Source organism: Ascaphus truei, chromosome 5, assembly GCF_040206685.1.
Source record: "Ascaphus truei isolate aAscTru1 chromosome 5, aAscTru1.hap1, whole genome shotgun sequence".
NCBI classification, from domain to species: Eukaryota; Metazoa; Chordata; class Amphibia; order Anura; family Ascaphidae; genus Ascaphus; species Ascaphus truei.
In genome coordinates, this window is record NC_134487.1 from 161,903,306 (window position 1) to 161,921,132 (window position 17,827).

The 17,827-nt window shown below is 45.0% G+C and overlaps 1 protein-coding gene across 4 annotated transcripts in view; it reads right to left on the reverse strand.

Moving 5' to 3' along the window:
• Positions 1-16,541, reverse strand: part of JADE2 (jade family PHD finger 2) — a 352,120-nt gene extending 335,579 nt beyond the window's left edge. Inside the window, exons 1-3 of one of the 4 annotated variants that reach the window (XM_075601153.1) lie at positions 16,057-16,541; positions 14,461-14,601; positions 14,043-14,103 (exon numbers count right to left, since the gene is read on the reverse strand). The gene's annotated coding sequence lies outside the window, so the exon portion shown is untranslated. Of the gene's footprint in view, positions 1-14,042; positions 14,104-14,460; positions 14,602-15,154; positions 15,221-15,355; positions 15,489-15,547; positions 15,995-16,056 lie in introns of those variants that run through there. The other 3 variants (XM_075601154.1, XM_075601157.1, XM_075601156.1) reach the window with 3 other exon arrangements.
• Positions 16,542-17,827: the final 1,286 nt, after the last annotated feature.

Sequence of the window (17,827 nt, forward strand, 5' to 3'; positions counted from 1 at the left end):
CCAGTCTTGCAGTATCTTGGAGCTCATTTTAATCTAACGTTTGCAAAATATTATGGTTCATACAATGTAAATGTATCTGGGGCACAGGGAAATAAAGTGATCAGAAGCAGGTAGGCTCCACTCATTCTCCCATGCAGATTGCATGGTAGACATGTATGGTATACATCTGGATCTATCCAAGCTAGACAGAGTCTTAGTAGAGAAAGGAAGCATGGACAATGCATAATTAGAGGTCTAGTGTGTAGGTGAGAGAGCCAAACTATCACAGAATGAAAAATAAATCAATATCCCCATGTACTAGAAAGCAAAACGAAAGATACACTGACTTTATTACCAATCCGCAGAGAAGTGTACAGTGTCTGTCCAAATCAAGCTTTTGCAGGAGACAATATATTATTTGTCCAAAGAGAGGAGGCAAGGATTGAGATGGTTGTATCGTAAGCTTGACATGTGATGAAAAGAGCAGGAAGATTCTGCTAACGTACAAACTGTTCTCATTGGATAATGCACTGCAGCCTCTGTGCATGGTATAGCACAACTCAACTATGCAAGGCATGCCTGCAGCAAATGTGTTTAGAAGAGCCATCACTTTTAGGAGATGTATTGTTGCAGGTTGTGAGGCCTTTTATCACAATTACCTGAAAGTTCAGACCAAAATGCTGCATTTGACTTTATGGAATAGATACTATTAAGAGTGCAAAGTTTAAGTGGCAATTAATGTTATAAACAACCACTTTCCATATATTTATCAAATGTGCTGTTCCTCAATAATAGAAATACTAAGACCTAGATCCACAAAAGGGTGCTAAAGCATGCCTCAGCACCCATTTATATGAATGGAAGTGTAAGAGATGTGTGCAGAGGTTATTAGATGCACGTAGGAGATGCGTGCAGAGGTTATTACAACAGGACACATTTTTAGGGGAAAACAAATGTAGGCTTTTATTAGCCACAACATAAACAGCTTATGATCAGCCAAACATGGTTTACAGAAAAACAAAACAGCCAACCTCCTGTTGGGAGCGCTTACTACACTTCTCCATACACCCCATCTATGGGTTGGGGAGCTAGGCCTGAGTTACATGAGGAGATTAATCAAACTAGCCTGTTTTGGGATTAGGCTCCTCAGTGCTGTATCAGGCTGTGTGAACAGGATTTCCCTGTCTCACTATGCGAAAGGGAATCCACCCTCTTACAGGGAGTAAAGATTTGCTAAAGTTTAGATCCCTTTTGTGGATCTTGGCCTACATGCTTTCAGTTTAAAGGGGCAGTTAACCTAGCGGGGCAAGCAAAAATTTGAGACAGATTATCAGTGTTATTGACTTCCTTAGAAAGATTCAATCGACCTTAAAGTAACTGTCTTGCTTATTCGTATCTTGTGAGAAATTAATATGCATCATTGTTTTGTCGGGAACACTAAATTTAGACTTATAAATTACTTATGCTTATCTGTTTGACCAAAGATGGCTTCATAATTACTTTTCAAACAAAAGACGGAGAAAAGTTGACAATTTACCTAGGGATTTGAGGACTGGCAAATTGTCTTATCATTAAAAGTCATAAAGGCCCATGTTTACTAAACAATCTTCTGCCATAAGACACCTTACACCAGCGACTTGAACGAGATTTATGATATCTTACAGCGCATGAAGGTGTCTTATCGTAGAAGTCTGCTTGGCAAATATGGCCCTACATGCTTACATGGAACTGTAAAAAGAAATCCACATGGGGGTGTGCAGCACCAAGGACTTGTTGCTCTTCATAATTTTATAAAGTAATCAATCTGCTACATTTAACTTAACAAAACATGCCAGTGTCTTTAGTTCACGTTCATCCTAAGCAGGACTCCCGCTTTAAAGTAACACTAAAATACGGAGCATTGGCCAGAGGGCCGGCTGGGATTAATGCAGGGATCCGTTCAGGGGCCTCTTACCTTCTCCGGCGCGGCACCTCCTCCTCCTCAAGCAGTGTCATCATGGCAACATGACGCCATTTGACGTCGTGGCGCCATGATAATGGGACCCTGCAGGTGGAGGTGCCACCGGACAAGGTAAGAGACAGTTACAGGGGCCCTGCACACTCCCCTGGGAGTCGGCTTCGTTGCTGTGGGGAAGGGCATAGGGCGATAAGATGGAATCGCCATAGAGCCGGCTCTGATTGGCAATTAGCCCTTGTAGTTAGAATGCATCTCAGTGAATAGAAAACACTGCACAAATTGGAAGCATGTTCTGCCTCTTGGACCACTCTGTTTAGCTCCTACTTGATTAAACTTCACATTACTTAAGCTTATTCTTTACCTATGCTGTTGGTTTATCTGGCTTATTATGCTATTTTCTAAACACCACGTGGTCCCAGATCCTTCATTTATTTAACAACGTCTATTGCTGTCCATTGAAAAGAAAGCCTCCATAACCAACACTCCAGATGTGTTTCATGATGCACATTGTCACTTCAACTGCCACTCACTACGGAAGGGACAATGTGAGTCATGGGATGCATCATGGTTGGAGGTCATGGAGATAATACAGCTTCATCTTGGAGCCCTCAGAGACTGATGTCAAAGCAGTTTAAAGATATAAGACTTGAGTGGGTAGTGGTATATCGTGTTTGGATTACTTCCTAAAGATAAGGCTTGTAAAACAAACATGAGTTTATTTATGTCATGTAATTGGCTTTATCTGAAAGATTGAGTAGATGACTCAAACTAAAAATATAACTTTTTTTATCCTGTGAAAAATGTGTTTTTCAGTGTGTCTTGTGTAATTCAACATCTAACAAGGTACTTAATGCTTTTTTTTTTTTGCTTTTTGGCAAATTATGCCCCCTATTTTTTATCAGATGAAAGGAAAAAGTGGAGTTTAACAATGTCCTTAAATTTGACAATGTGCCTTTTAATAAAAGGCCACATAAACAGTGTTATTATTAAAAAAAGATATATATATATATAGGCCCATAGTTATTTAGCAGTTTTCTACCATATGATATCTTGTAGTGGTCTAAGACAGCGGTGCGCAATCTGTGGGGCGCGACCCCCAGGGGGGGCGCGAGACTGCCGACGGGGGGCGCGGGGTTTACAGAGGCCCCGCGCGCTTCCCGAAGGCACTTAAATTAAGTGCCGGGGGAGCTGCAGGGCCTCTGTAAACCATACTTACCCGTGGCTCCGGCGGCTTCCTCCCGGCGTCGCCATGGCAACGCGGCGTCAAAATGACGCTGCGAGGTCATGTGACGTCACGTTGCTATGGCAACGTGACGTCATTACGCCGGTGCGAAGGTAAGTTGGGGTTGGGGGGGGCGCGGGAGTGAGGGGACAGCCGTCAGGGGGGCGCAGGGAAAAAAGTTTGCGCCCCCCTGGTCTAAGACACCTAAGACCGCAATTATAGTTGCGGCGACTGAGCGCGTGATGTCACTTGTGAAACATGCACTACTGCTGGAGGCGATCGGGAGGCGTGGCCGTGACGTCACGTAAGCGGTTCGCCTTTATTGGCTGAACAGCTCACATGACGCGGCCGGTGCGCTGCAAAAACAAATTCAATTGTATTTTGAAAAATCACGCGCTTAATCGCGCACTCTATGGCCTGCCATGGAGGTACATACGGCCTTTTGTTCGCTGCATTCACGGGCACTATAATCGCGGCCTAACAGTCCACTGACTTAACAGGCTGTAAGGCAGGCCCATTAAAGGCAGAATAGCTTGGGGTCAGTCTGACTGCAAGACTTGGGCCGCTCCATCAGAGCGGCGGAATTAAAAAATAAAATAGTCATTATAACCTACGGTGTACACTTTTTCTTTAGCGTTCCTTATTAACAATATATAAACGTCACTGGTATCCCTCTCCCCATCAGCTCTCTCCCTCCCCTCTCTCTCTCTCACTCTCACTCTCCCCATCGCACCTCTCCCCAAACCAAAAAAGTAAACCAGCATCAGATTGCGCACAGCTTTTGTTTTGCACAAGTACAGCTGAACCCCATTATAATGCGGTGCTCGGGGTCCACATAATGAGACCGCATTATAACCGGGATCGCGAAATGGCCGCCACGCGAGGACTTACCCAGCATCTGCAGCGCTCTCATCTCTGCAGCTCTCTCCTCTCTCCCTGCTTCATCAGGCTGTGTCCACGTGCGCAGCGCACATCTCCAAGGTTATTTTTTATTATAACATTCAATGCTTTATTGCTAACGGACACACATACACAAACACACACCTCCCCCCTACACTAATAATTTTAGCATACCATGCAGATATCGAACCCATAACCCTTCATACACTGTTAAGGATTCTATACCACTACATCATAGTGTTGATAATAAAGTCCAAGATAGTCCAAGATAAGTCCTTGCGTGGTGGCCATTTTGCTTAAAAAAAAAATAATAGAGTTGTTTTTAAAATCGGGAGCAATGCTCAGACCGCGTTATAGCGGATCGCGCTATTACAGGGTTGAGCTAGATTTTTTTTCCCTCTCCCAGGACACCTTTTCTCTCTCTCCCTCCGTTCTCCCACTCTGAACGAGGCTTGTGATTGGAGGGATCGGGTTTGGGGGCGATTGGGCAGACGGACTCACCTGCGCAGCAGCCACTCTGACATGTATTTCCAGGTGGTCACAGTCAAACTCCAAACTCCTTCCCAGAGTGTCTCTCAAATGGACTAGTGCTCTGATCAGCAGTTGTGACGGTAGGGGGTAACCAGGCTCTCAAATAAAGGTTAAGCCCGTTTTGGTTACCCCTGATCCGTGTATAAGGGTGCAAGAGAGTAAGCTCTTGGCCCCAGTGACATTGTACCATGCCAATGTATTATCTGAAATAAAAGTATTTTTTGTGTTTTTCCCATTCCGGGCATGCCAGCAAGCAGGGATTGCTAGGGTATGAGTTTCAAAGTGGGTTTTGCGGAGGATCCGTTAACAGAATGTGCCTGGGAGGTTGGGGTCCGGAGTTGTCGGTTCCCCTATAAATGTACCCGGGAATCATGCTTGATTCTCGGAAACATGTAGGCACATTGTCCCGGCAATACCTCCCCATGAAAACGCAAGCGCGACTCACCACTAGGTTACCCTGCTTCAGCATAGCCCAGAAAGGAGAATGAGGCACAGGGATGAATAGGTATCCCTTTAGCTGAGGAAATCCTTAGGTTAAGGGGGGTACCCCAGCTAGTGCCCAGGTTACCCAGAACCAGTGTAGGTTTTGTGGGTGCCCCAACAGTATATAAGGTTGAGGGTGGACTCTGAGGTCCAGTCTGAGTTCAAAAGATAGTGTGTGGGGAATAAGGCAGGTTGAAATAAAAGTACAACACATTTCTTCTTCTGTCCCCTGTACTCAGAGACTCAGAAGTATATTACAAACATACCATAATGTATTAAAATATACTTTATTAAATGTAATCTGTTTTTACATTTGGAACCGATGTCCAAACAGGCTGCCCGAGCTAACCCATAGGCGACGGAGTTCAAAGCAGTCAGAGGATACCAGAGGTGAGAAAAGCATTTGGTCAGCAGGGAATGGCGGAGTACCAGGTCCGGAGATCAATGGCAGTCGTCCGGGCTGCCACTTGCTCTGCCAGACCTGTTAGAGCCTGTCCCAGAATGGTGGCATTGAGATAGCCAGGGACGGAGGTGACAAGCTTGCGCATGTCCCTTGGCTATTTCAGATTTTCCGCTGACCCTGCTTTTCTAGCCGGCTTGGCTGATTGGTTATTTGGGAATGTTCCCACGCGTTGATTGGTTGCTGAGTTTAGTGAATGAAATTCAGAATACTATAAGAATTTGTGAGCCAATCAGATTGTATTTCTCCTGGTAGTAAGAGCACTGGGGGGCTTTTCAAAGTTGCCTCTGCACGAATAGCAGAGCAACCGGCTCCGATTTCAAGCCAGAAAAGCCTGCCTGCCTGCCAGTAACTGTCCAGCTTTCTGCAGCCAAGTTCTCAAAATCGACCAAAGCGGACGCGGCTGGGATTTCATGCTAATTTGAGTTCCAGAGGATTTGGAATAACTCGCGGTCAGGAAGGACCAAGATTTCAGAAGAGAACGTACTGGTGGTGTGTGGAACTTCATGCCGATTTGGGTTCCAGGAGATAAGTCTGGGACAGGGTAAAACTGTTCTATAGAGTTCCCTGCATCTAGGAAAGTCTAGTTATCAACCCCAGTCTCAAAGCAAGTGTGTCTTTTTGTCTGTATTTTATGTATCATTATGTGTAAGCGAACAAACTTCAATTTATTTCATTACCTTGTTTTGCTCAATGAATGATCCTGGTAAAAAGGTGTAAATACCCTGGTCTCCCGTGACAGCAGTGTTCCTTATATATCCCTTGGTGGCTATCCTTTAACATTGAGCAAGGGAAGCCAGCCAAGAGAGCTCAGACCTCCTGGGGCTTAGACCTGGTAACTGATTCTATTAACTAGTCCCCTACCTTTGTCCTGATCATATCTTTTCTATGGAACAGATCAACTAAATGGATTACAGAAACTCCCTCCATAGAAATTATAGGAACAGGCACATAACATCATTTGCATTTGCAGGACTGACATGTTAATTTCATCACCACACAATACCAAATATCTAAGCTGGGGAGAATTGCTAACTCAGGAATAAATACAAACATAAGATATTTATGTAAAAGACAAAACGCTCACCTAATTAGACCCAAATGAAAGTAATATCACGGTATTTGTGATGTAGGTGCAAATGGAGAAAGTAGCACAACAAAAGCAGAAGTGACTCCAAAAGGGTCAGAGAATCCCCAAATAAAGCACTCAATACATCCTTGAATAAACAGTGAATTGGACTATAATTGTCCTACGCATTAATATGGGATAAAGCAGTCAATTGACCGATGTAACCAACTGTTAAAAATCCAAAAATAATAAAGCTTTAATACATATTACTTATAATCAACACAAAAATGAAGTATATACATAGGAAATATTGTAAAGTCTCATAAAATCCTCTTAGTGGTGTGGACAATTGCATATGCACCTATTAGTAACTCTCAGGAGACTGTGAATGTGAATATACTCACCACTCGGATACCTATGCTATAGTGGGTGATTTAGGGATTGACCCCGTTATTTTTCCACATGCAACACAGTTCCTCACATTAGCTAATTGGAGCTAAGAGATGTCATTGAGTGTTATTAGGACTCACTCTGGTTTATATGTCAACTAACACATATACTCCTTTAACCTCAATTGTCCACACCACTAAGAGGATTTTATGAGACTTTATTATATTTCCTATGTATATACTTCATGTTTGTGTTGATTATAAGTAATATGTATTAAAGCTTTATTATTTTTGGATTTTTAACAGCTGGTTCCACCGGTCAATTGACTGCTTTATCCCATATTAATGGGTAGGACAATTATTGTCCAAGTCACTGTTTATTCAAGGATGTATTGAGTGCTTTATTTGGGGATTCTGTGACCCTTTTGGGGTCACTTCTGCTTTTGTTGTCTTCCCCAGACATTACATACATTGGGCTGAAATATACATTACTTAGCCAGCCAAGTTATACAGTTTTTAGGGGGTAACAAGCTGGGATTTCTCTTTAGTAGGTCTGCCAGCTACCTCTACCATCACATCTCCCCCTCAAGATGAGGGCTCTGGGGCAACCACCCCATCAGGTGGCTCGCCTAGCCTGAAAGTCCTTGAGGTCCATATGTCACTGGGGTTGTCCTGCTGGGGGGCGGCTTCCCGTGATGCCGAACTTCTTGCCCCTTTTAAAGTCCAAGTCCTGAAAGGCAGGGTTCCACTGCAGCTGGCAGACATCCCAGGCGCAGCCGAACGCTGATGCCTCCAGCCCGCAGAACGATTGCACTAGCCGGGCTCTGGTGTGAGCAACTCCCCGATGACCCATCAGCAGGATCTCCTTAGCCCCCTGTAAACTCTGTTCCCCTTCCGCCAAGACCCTGTACGTGGTCCAGTGGAGGGGTCTGTGATCACCGGTGTCGACCGGCCGATCAGCTGGCTGGGTCCTGCCCGGCTTATCCGGAGCCAGGACCCATCTATCTTTCCTACCTCGCGCTTCCACTCCCACTGGGGAGCTGCAAGCTGGGGACTGATCTCCCCTTGCACCACTGAGTCTTCCTGCCTAGCCTCTCCTAGGACATCGGGGAGAGCCTGGCTCTCCAGATCTCCCAGTGGCGAGCTGCATACAGCCAACGCTTGTGCTGTAAGGGCTTACATACCCCTGGTGACAGTCTCCGGGGAGTCCTCACACTGTCCCCGGGCCTGCCTTCTTGCTGGCAAAAATCCCAGGTGCGGCAGAACGCCGATACCTCCTGGGATGCCTCCAGCCTGCAGAATGTTGGCACTAGCCGGGCTCTGGTGCGAGCAACCCCCTGTCAGCAGGATCTCCTTAGTCCCCTGCAACAACTGGTCCTTATCTACCCAGGGACTCACTAACTGGTCCCTCTCTGTCCATAGTCTGGCCGGAGCAACCAGGGCTTGTTCCCAGTACAAAAGCACACATGGTCCGGGGAACTGATCGGGCATGATCTTGGAGGCAGACTCGGCCACCTGAGGTTTCATGCCCTCCAAATCAGGGTCTACCCGCACCATCTCCCAGGACCGCTCACTGAGCTCCGGCCGTTCGCCCTCAGTCACTAAGTCAGGGGAGTGGTTAACAGGGATGTCTGATTTATTAAAAAAAAAAAATAATAATGTACAGTAGGATATTGCTTGGATTGCTCATTTAAGAGTGTGTAATGACAGCAGAGAATATTATAACTGCCGCCCTAGTTATGTCATATTTTATAGGCTGTGTCTCTTCTCTTTATTGGGTCTTGAATTAGAAGACCTAGGACTAAAGTCAACTAATGATAGGGATATGTTTATTGAAACAAACAAACTTATCAATAATGGCGCTCTAGGATAACCAAATATAATACAACCTGCCTAAAGCCCAATCTTACTGTGTGTAGTAAAAAAGTGATACCAATACAAACAGGTATGGATGCCGCTATAACCCAGTGTGGGATCCTTCTCACGATCCCATGCAGAGTGAAGAGGTGTAGGTCTTCGGGAAGCGCAAACCATGTAAAACAGAAAAATAATCTGATAGTGCAATATACGTGATAAATAGTGAATAAATATAAATGTAGGAGTCTGTGTGCAAAATACTCACAAACATATAGTGAGTGATATTCACATAAAGGTATCTTTGAATCACAGCCCACCAGGGATGGTAATCACAAGGAGCTTCTGGAGACCTTAATCATAAAAGAAACGGACATAGTGCAGACTGGATTGACAATTTATAAAAAGTAAGTGGTAAGGGATACACTCACATGGTATTGGAAGTATAAAAGCATATAGATCCTGCGAACTGGATCTCGGCAAGTGAAGCGTGTGTTCTCTGCCTCCCCTGTGTCTCGGCGTGCGTGTCAGTGGTGCGTCCTGAAGAAACCGAATGCGGAGAAACGCGTAGAGTGACGCTGACCAGTGAGATCCCAAAGCGTTTGGAGCCCCTGCGAGCGGATGACGTCATTTCCAGTTTCCGGGTTCGGTGAGACGCACCAGTGACACGCACGCCGAGACACAGGGGAGGCAGAGAACACACGCTTCACTTGCCGAGATCCAGTTCGCAGGATCTATATGCTTTTATATTTCCAATACCATGTGAGTGTATCCCTTACCACTTACTTTTTATAAATTGTCAATCCAGTCTGCACTATGTCCGTTTCTTTTATGATTAAGGTCTCCAGAAGCTCCTTGTGATTACCATCCTTGGTGGGCTGTGATTCAGGGATATGTTTATTGGCTGTTCAGATGACTGGTAACATTTTTACAAATGTAATTTCAAGTATACATATTTTCAGATAGTTTTCCATTGTGGAAGAATGCTTTGGAGAGATTCTGGTCCATATTCACTAAGCACTCTTATGCTATAACACATTCCAGCTCTGGAAGACATCTTACAGCAGGGCTGTCAAACATGCGGCCTGCGGGTCGCATGCGGCCCACAAGGTGTCACCATGTGGTCCGCGCCCACCCAGCAGAGACAAGCCACGTCAGGCAGACACTGCTGTGACGGTAGGGGTAGCTGGCCGACCTAATAAAGAGAAATCCCAGCTAGTTACCCCTAAAAACCGTATAACTTGGCTGGCTAAGTAATTCTTATTTCAGCCCAAAGTATGTAATGTCTGGGGAAGTACAGGAAATATGGGCTAGCTGTGTGTAATCCTAAATCCTGAAAGATAAAGGATGGGTAACCTCGCTCGAACCACTGTTAATAGATGATAAGTTATAATAGGTATGTGTGCTACCAGGGTAATAATGGTGCATCAAAGAGGAATGGGTTGTGTTTAGAAAACACCTTCCATATAGAAAGGACCCTATTGGTGGTGCCCATCAGACCTTACTAAATATATGCAGGTCTTCGGATGCGAACATGGCCATCTGTTAAAATGTAAACTTTATTAAGATGTAAAAAAAAAAAACCTACTTTTTAACTTTTATTTCTATTTTTTGACATCTTAATAAAGTTTACATTTTAACAGATGGCCATGTTCGCATCCGAAGACCTGCATATATTTAGTTAGAGTTGTTGTGCACCACCAGTAGGGTCCTTTCTATATGGGAGGTGTTTTCTAAACACAACCCATTCTTCTTTAATTTGAAGTCCTGTCTTTAATACCTTATGTCTCTATGGGGCCGGCCCCAGTGGCTGTGTGTGGGCGCGCAAAGCGCAGCAACATGTACGCTGGCAGGGAAGAGAAGAATGTTGTCGTCCCGTGCCGCGGTCATGTGGCCACGCGCAGCCAATGGCAGAGCAGAAATGCCCCGTCATCGCTGCGCCCGAATGCTCTCCCCTACAGACCGCCGATCGCGGCTGTAGTCTCGGAATGCGCGCAGGAAGGATTGGGGCCGTAGCCTAATTCAAGTGGGACAAAACTGGGGCAAAGTAACTTTATGTATTGATTACTCTGAAATGCATTGCTTGCCCCCTTGGCAGCATAGGGGTTAAACGTCCAAATTGAAAATAACTTAATTTAAATGCCAAATACATTATTCTAGGAACTTGATTTTACATAAAGTACAGAATCGAGGTAAAAGGAAGCAGTTGAAAGGTGCATTCCTATTAGAAAATGTGCTACAATCTCTCATTATAATCATTGAGGTGTATGTATTTCTTTGTTTACATAGCGCTCACACTTTACAACAGAGACAATACAGTACAGGGAATTATAATACAATAAGTGCAATAAAAAAAAATGAAACAGTAGGAAAGAAAATCCCATGACTGATCATCAACCTCCATTACAGGCCTAGCCTACTTCTCCTAACACAATTTGAATCATGTCTGTAAATGTCACATACGACCATAATGATATCTCTAACTGGCCATGAAATGTCTGTAAATTGAAAGTATAACCTCTGTTCATTTAACGTAACCCTAACTCTATGCCCAGGACATACTTGAAAACGAGAGGGAACGCTCAATGTATTACTTCCTGGTAAAAGATTGTATAAATAAATACATTTACGCGAATGGAAATTAATACACTGTTAACTGTGCATTACCCCACATTCAACTATATTAAATCTTAGTTTCTAGCTAACTGTACTTAACAGTGTAGAAAGTGGGCCTCAAAGCCCTGATACATTCTCCATAGTCCTTGGAGGCAGTCCCAATATGTACTTATTTTCTCTCTTCCACTCATGCTTTATCAGTACCCACCTACAACACACAGTAATGGGACCGGTCGCTTTAGCTATGGCCCACAAATAATCCATGTAAAGTAGTTTTTTTGTTTTGTTTTTTTTTAATCTGACAAATTGTTTTCCATTTAAAAGTTCAGAGACATGCATTTGTTAGTTGTTGAAAAACGTCAGGGTTTTTTTTTGTCACAATTAGGATGACCGAACATTTAGGAAAGTGTCCTAAAGCCCTCCAGAGATGTTTCAGAATGGGCAAGTGAAGGATGCACAGCTGTGGCAAAGCACCTGTATGTCCTATCAGCACCGACAGGCTGCCTCCTACAGATGCTGATGTTAAGAAACTCCAAGACTGCCTTCTGCACATGGTCTCCAACAGTATCAGAACAATTGGCACTTCAAAGTTAAATATTCATGTCATGGTAATGAACACATGTTTTGAAGAATCATACAACCACTGTCTTGAAAGCCAAGTCAAGAATGCCTCAGAAGGACTAGAAAAGACCTGTCCATGAACTGCAAAATTCGAGATTGTAAGCCCTGCACGATACATTCTCCCTTTCTCCTCAGTTACTAGCACTGTAACAATGTTCAGAATTCATTTGGTTGTTTATATTTAAATAAAATCTATAAGAGTACTAGTTCTGAATGAATATACAAGGTGGTACCCAGATTCACAGTACCTTTTCACATCTCATTAAAGTATTATGGTTCATTCGGACACAACCCCTTTTACTGCAAAAGAGGGCACAAACGCATTGAAATTCTTTGCAATGGGGTTAAGAAAAGTAGTAAGTGTCCTACAGAGAAACCTACAGTAAGTATATTTCAAAGAAATAAATGAAGCATCTAAAATACTATACACAGCAGTCATAAGGTTAACCCTATCACCGACAGAGTAGCCTGCAACACCATTCATTTAAGTCCCCCCTGGCAGTGAAAAGATTAATGAAGATCATTATAAAAGATCGGTAAAATACAACCAAGTGGTATTCCAAACCGATGGGGCCCTTTTAATCACAATCAAGGACTGTAGTTTAACAGCAAACCCCTTCAATAAAAGTGAGTTTTTCAATTGACCCCTGCTGTGCACACATAATTATGGTATAATAAAACCCTAAACATATTACAGCTAATGTGGTGTTCCAGCACCAAATAGGTTAATCTGTAGTCCTGTAGAGGTGTGGGAGTCTGCAAAGCCCTTACCCATCCCAGCCTTCTTCCCTTAATGGCCAAACCTCCCTGCATCTTATAAATTGTGCAGAGAGACTGATCAGAGAGGGGAGGGCTAGGGATGACAGTGCAGAGAGCAGTGAAGGGCAGAGCAGTGCGTATGCAAGAAATGGAAGAGAGAGAGACAGCAAGAAGCATGCAAAGGGGAGGAGGTGACTGCGTTTCATTCCGTGTGTGGCAGAGGAGTAGGGAGTGAGAGATGTTTATACAGCGAGCTGATAATCTAGGAGCAGAGACGCCCCCAGAGGCGTCCGATGGGAACCGTGTGAGTTTCAGAAGGTAAACAACAGCCACGCCCCCTACAGTCCTCTCCCCCAACGTGCAGCCCGGATCCAGCAGTACATTTCCATTGCTATCATGCTACAGATGACAGCAGATCCTTTTTTTTTTTTTTTTTTTCTACCACATACTGTTTTATAACACGGTCCCAGCCCTGTCACCAACAGCTCGTGCAACCTGATCCTAGAGATCAGCAATGCAGAGTCGCCCAAGTATTGCAAAGGCTGCGCGATGAACGGGTTTACTTTACATGGCATTGCTGTATTCTATGTGTATGCAAATACAGCCCGCTGCACACGTGAAAAGCTGGGGAGGGGGAAAGAGACACACGTTATGCCACGGGAGAGGGAGAGTGCATATGGACGGCAACTGCGCGATCTGAGCATGCTGCATGTAAACATGAAACTCCACTTTCCCCCTCTGCTCCTGTCCACATTGCTTCATGCCTTCAAGAAGCTGCCAAGATCGAGATGCCCCTAGCAAAAAGAAAACCTGCCCCACGCATTGCCAATCACACTGGGATGGATTTAGCAAGGTGCCTCTATGCACAATGCCGCAGTCATTAATAAAGAGGTTATTTTTTTTAAATCTCTGATTACAGCCTTTTTAAGTAGTTGTTTACAGCCTCCCTCTTACTCTTTAAACATGACTGCCCAACATGCGCAATGCCTAAAGCTGCTGCACATTGCACCCGCTCTCCTAACAAGCTTCCTCCTCTGTAGGGCTCAGTACAAATTAAGCAGAATCCACCCAGCTCGCAGATCAGCGACAACTCCCCCTCCATCACCACCCTCCTCCCTGCCAACAACCCGAGGAAGCAGCCCCAATGCACCCGCAGAAGGACAGGGAGCTGAGCTTTTCTGTTGTTGTTATTTTGTATTTACCTTGCTGTGTTTGGGGTGTCCTCACTGTTGAAATTTGCTCAGGTTAAAATAGGGGAGGATCCTACGGAAACGGAAAAAAAATAAGACTATGAGCTTCCCAGAGAAGTCCAGTGTATCATTGCATAGTGTATCCAAAGATGATCTCCCCCTCTCTCTCTCTCTCAGGAGTGGATACAAAGTAACTCCATGTATGTCATCCAAAACCAACACCCCCCTCCACCCCCCAAAATAAAGCTTCCAAGGGAGATGGCCGCTGTGGCAACCCCCTAATCCCTTTGTGATCTCTTCTTTTTGTGCAGACTTCCTTGATCCGTTGCAAAAAATATATATAATAATAAATATACGTGTGTGTGTGTGTTGATATGAATGGTTGCAGGCTGCTCTGCCTGGGAAGGGGGTGGGTGCTGCCAAGCCTTACTTTCCACTCAATCCTGTGTCAGTCTCATGCTGGAGTGGTATGTGTGACTTGGTCTTTGGAGATCCAGGTAGGGGGATCGGATCCCCATGTCCCTCTCAGTCTGATGATGTCCCCTTTACGATCTGATATAATCTCACATCTCTTGTTTGGTACAGGATATGAAAAAAAAAACACACACAAAAAAAAACCCAGCTGAAGGATCAGATTGCACTACAAGTCAGATCAGGTTGGTTTCGCAATGCTTCTCCCTCCCCAGCAAAACACTTTTTCCCTCACTCTTCTTAGACCCCCACCTCTTTTTCTGTCCCCCCTCTCTCTATTTCCCTTCTCTCTCTCTCTTCACTCCCTTCTCTGTTCCTCTATCACTCATCTCTCCACCTCCCTCTCCCCTTGCATCTATCCATCTCCACATCTTACCCTCTCTCTCCTCTTTCCCCCTCTTTTGCCCTCTCTCTCCTATCTGTCATTCTTCCTTCTCTTTAACTCTCTCTTTCTGTTCCTCCTTATTTCTCCCTCCTAGCCACACACACACACGCGCGTGTGTATATGTGTGTGTGTATAATATATATATATAATATGTGTGTGTGTATAATATATATATAAATAAAACACAGCAAGGCTGCAACCTCACACACAAAAAAAGCTTAAGGGGCTTAAAAAAAAAAAATCTTTTGGCGCCATATTAATGACGTACTTCAAATTTACAATTTCTCCTGCGTCAAAAGAAAGGGGTTTCTGAGAATAAAAGATGGATTTGGGGTGGGATGAGCAGGGGAGATGGCGGGGGCGAGGGGTGTGAGTGAGGAGGGGCGGGGGGCTGCACGCCCCTTGCAAGTGCAGGGAAGTCAGAGGATTAAAGAGCTGATGGATGGAGATGCACAGACCGCCCCAGTACCAGAGAGAAGGGTCCGGGGGAGGTGGGGGGCTTGTTTATTCTCTTTGCACCGTTCTGCACAGCTGCCCAATGGTGTGGGTCCCTTTCCAGCACTCTTTCTAACGCTGCCCACTAACCGGATTACTGGGGGTAAAAGAGCGATCCCAGTAAAGTCGGCTGATCTATGTGTAAAGGCTTTAAAAAAACATTAACCTTTCAGATGCCGAAGAGATCAGCGATGTATTTCCAAGTTCCTCTGGTAGCGAAGTACTTGAAAAGACTGTGGGGGGGCGGCTGATGTGCAGAAAATAGGGATCTCATTGGAGATGGTGGAGAACTGATGGGTGTAATCGGGCGATCCGACTGAAACATATGTGCTGCCTGTTATAGGATGGTCCTAGTAAAGTCTATGGGGGGAGGGGAGGACATGTGTGTGTATAATGGGATAATGATGCTGAAACTGGCCTGGGGAAGGGATGTCACAAATGACAACTGGAACTTTCAGCTTGATCCTATACAGGAGTCCAATTATAAGGATCTGCACATGGGGTGTTTATTAAAAGCAAATACCTGTTTGGAAGATGATACATGCACCATATATTTAAATGTGTGATATATGTATATATCAGTAAGTTAATGTACATGTAAATATATATCCATCTACAAATACATATATACAAATCTTGTATGTGTATATATCCTTGGGTGTGTTAATTACTAACCTTCTTATTGCATGGTAATGAGCTGCACGTCCCCTACCAGCAGTAAATGAGTTAATAGCAAGTTTCCCCTTCCTACAAATTATTTAAACGTGTTGCCTTCAGCAGCAAAACGCATTCAGTTATTTTCAAGGCATGTCAGTTCCCCCCCGGCACTGACAGAGTTACATAACATTTGCAGGTGTTTCCTCTGCTCCCTCCCGGGACCTCTAGAGTTAAAGAACCAAAAAAAAAAAAAAAACCCCACAACTAAAGATGGTAGGAGGCCAAAGTCACTGGAGCTCACGCAGTAATAATGCAGGATCGATAAGCACGCTGCCCGGGCACGGATCTTACTGGGAGTCAGCAGATGCATACACTAGGCGGGCTGATGTTTACATTCATTTGCTCTTTGGGTATTATTTCCATCGATCCTTTTTAGCTGCGTGATGTGCGTGTGTGTGTGTTTTCTGTGTCAGGAGCTGAAGTGGCCCGGTAGTCACACCCACCATTTCCCGCTTCACTGCCTTTCCCCCACGGCCCTCCCTCCTGTAGCTCAGACTCAGTACTGTATCCAGCTTTGCTGTGACATGGGCATAGCCTAGCGGTGTGAGCGTGCTGAGGCCAGGAGGCTGCATGCGGCCCCCATGTGAGCCGCCACCTCTAACCTCTGGGACTTAGCCTCACAAAAAGCTTCTGTTGTGGTTTTTTATAGCTGACATCTCTTTTGAATCACTATATTTAACATTGTACATACTTGTAGGTCATTATTTACTTTCAAGTTAACTCTTGCGCTGACCTTAGCTTTGCAATATGTTGCTTCTGTGTAGAGATATGCCCTCATTTTCATGGGTGTCACTAAGGGGCAAAGAAGGGCAGATTTATTAACCTTTAACCCCCACCCCCCAACACATCAGAGCGCCATCTACATTTCCTCCACTTTAAGTTACAGTGGTAATTGTAATAATGTATACTGGTAATGGTATTAAATTACATGGCAGTTCTAGCCTCTAAAAATAGGCAATTCTCTTTGCCTTGTGCCAAGACCTGGTGACATTGGCCTTGCCCCAGTTTTGATTCACCCTGCACCATCACAGAGCCAAATTTAATTTCCTATAGTAAGCAGCATTGCAAGATTCTGCATGTCGTGTGAGGCCTCGTTCAGGGTGCCAGAGACAGGAGGTGGAGGGCGCGCATCCGCGTGTGTGCACATCATCCCCAGCAGACCTTTGCTAGCGTTAAGGAGGCGGGGCTACAGACCTGAGGTTAGGGATGGGTGTTGCACTGTTCAAATCATTTTCAAGAATGATTTGATTGGCTGCCGAAGTACCAGTGACGCTGCTGCGGCTTGAAAAAACAACTTGAGTTGTTTATTAAAATTGTAGCAAGCGTCAACTCCGTACTTCGGGGACAGGATAGCTCCTACCCTGACAACCGATATTAACTTTAAATACTTTGTTTCGAACTGCGCGTGCACGTCGCGAAGCAGGCACCCTGAACGAAGCCTCAGGCTTCGTTCAGGGTGCCAGAGGCAGGAGTTGGAGGGCGGGTGTTCGCGTGTGCGAGCGGCAGTCTGCTGGGCGATGTGTGCACATCATCCCCAGCAGACTTTTTCAGGAGTTGAGGAGGCGGGGCTACAGACGGCAGCTTAGGCCTCGTTCAGGGTGCCAGCTGCAGGACTCGGAGGGAGGGCGTGAGGGAGGCAGTGCTGCAGTTTGCTGGGCAATCTGTGTTTATCCCCCAGCAGACTTTTCAGCGTTGGGGAGGGGGCGGGGTTACACACAGCAGGGTAAGT